This window comes from Frankliniella occidentalis, unplaced genomic scaffold (assembly GCF_000697945.3).
Source record: "Frankliniella occidentalis isolate FOCC.00 unplaced genomic scaffold, Focc_3.1 Scaffold5, whole genome shotgun sequence".
Classification (NCBI taxonomy): Eukaryota; Metazoa; Arthropoda; class Insecta; order Thysanoptera; family Thripidae; genus Frankliniella; species Frankliniella occidentalis.
Window position 1 is genome coordinate 1,627,075 of NW_026267135.1, and position 2,105 is coordinate 1,629,179.

The window sequence follows — 2,105 nt, forward strand, 5'->3', positions numbered from 1 at the left end:
TCCGCCCGCGCTGAGAGACATGTCCATTACGGAGGGAAACACCCGTCAAGGCGCCTGCCGCGTCCCGAAACATGGAGAGAGAGAGAGAGAGAGAGAGAGAGAGAGAGAGAGAGAGAAGAGAGAGAGAAAGAGAGAGAGAGATAGGGGGGAGACGGAGAGAAATAGACGCACAGGGCAAAAATAAAAATGCAAATTGAGTGGAATTTCTGGCGAAGCCGCATGGATATAATCATGGACAGAGGCGAGGAGTTTGGCCGCCCGGCCGGCGAGCTGCAGGCTCCCTATCGAGCAAAGATAGAGACGCACAGAGGCGTCCCCAGTTTGCATACGCTAACGGATGGCCTCCCTGCCTCTGTCTCTACCCTTCCCGCTCGCTCGCTTTCCCCATCTCTCTCTCCCTCTCTCACTCTCCCCCTCTCTCTCTCATTTATCCCTTTCCCGTACGGCTTAAACTATAAGCTTCACCCTATCTGATGTACCCCCCTCCCTTCTTCCCTTTCATCCTACCTCCACACTCCATCCTCCCTTCCCTTTCCCATCCATTGGGACCGCACTCTCCCTTCCCCCTATATGCGTCGACGGCCAAGTTGGAAAACCAATCTCCTGCCAATAAACATCAACTTGATAATTAATATACAATAATTAATCATCACACGCGAGGTCCGATGAATAAACAACTCGCGCCTCGACGTCTGCACTACCCCCACGCCTGTGAGACAATCCGCTGATTGTTCGTTTTGTAATCTTGCCGGAGTGACTGTGAATCCCCTGTCCGTCGATAAATAAACTGTATACAGAAGAAATTGACGTAGCCGAACGCATGTTTGCACAAATAACTGAAGTTAAAGAAATCGAACGCGTTCAAATTATCACTCTTAGTACACCGCATATCCCCCTAACCACCACCGCCTCGCCATCTCTACCTCGCCCCACTACTAAACGTATCCGTTCACGTAAATCAGACCCGCGCACTTGCTAGCATCTGTCCCCAACAGCCCCCCTCTACCCCTCATTTATCTGGGGAGATCCTCTTTGTCGCTGGGCCAGTAATTCTAGACGGCAAGTCTCTAATTAATAGCTAAACACGCCTGCTGCTCTGCTCGAGTCGACCTCGGGGTATTCCTCCTGCACCACCCTCCCTCCTCCACCCTCCCACAACCACCACCCACCGCCATCCACCACCCATCATGCAGCCATATAGTTGCCATTTAATTTCCGTGCAGACTATTTCGCGCCTTCGTTTGTGATACTCGTGGAGGTGGCGGCGAGGCTCTTCCACTTCACTTGCGACCAAACGCACTAATTATTGAGCCGTTCATGGTTTTAAAACAAAAACTTGAAACACTGTTGTTATGTCAATTGTTGACACAATCAAATGTTTTTATAATTAACAAATTTGACTCTCATTTCAGCAGACACTCACTGCTGTCAATCACTTAATTATCGAGTCTTGTTTGAAGTTGTTTTTTTTTTTGACGATCACGCATACTGCCTCTGAAATATCGCACCAGTTGATTAAATCCCACGACCGATTTGGCTGTAGTTCCGGCCCTGGCAGTTATAAATCAGGGCGGGGGCCCCTCGACGCACACGTGGTGTGGCGGGGCGGGGCGGGGCGGGGTGGGGTGGGGCGTACCCCCCGATGCAGCAGGTAATACGGTAGCAGCTGTTGCCTCACTTTGGCGCACGGAACGCCGCGCTGAAAACACGGTATACCCCGCTGCTGCACGCCGATACGGCCTGGAAATTGCAAAACGGTGTATATATATACAGCCGATCTTCGCTAGCGAGCTGTAAAGCTCGCGCTGCGCAAAGCTGAATTCACTACGAAACAGAACAAATGCCAAAATCGGCTCTAATGTATAAAGAACTAACCACTAGCGAATCTAGGTCTCGGCGAGTGAACCGAAAATAAAAAAATAACGTTTATTGTGTTTTCTTTCGCTAACCCACGAAATTGGGGGTGAGTTCAGAACGTTTTCATAAGTGGTGTGTACTTCTAAGTGAAAAAAAAAAGAGCAATAATTACGGGGCAGTTCCCGCCTCAGACAAAAGGGAGCGCGGGGAGACGAGGAAAATCGCGGAGGTGGTGGTATCCAAAGGCT

At 50.3% G+C, this 2,105-nt stretch overlaps 1 protein-coding gene across 1 annotated transcript in view; it reads right to left on the reverse strand.

The window, feature by feature from the left end:
• Nucleotides 1-2,105, reverse strand: part of LOC127749928 (cell adhesion molecule Dscam2-like) — a 141,826-nt gene that overhangs the window by 65,494 nt on the left and 74,227 nt on the right. The window lies entirely within an intron of this gene.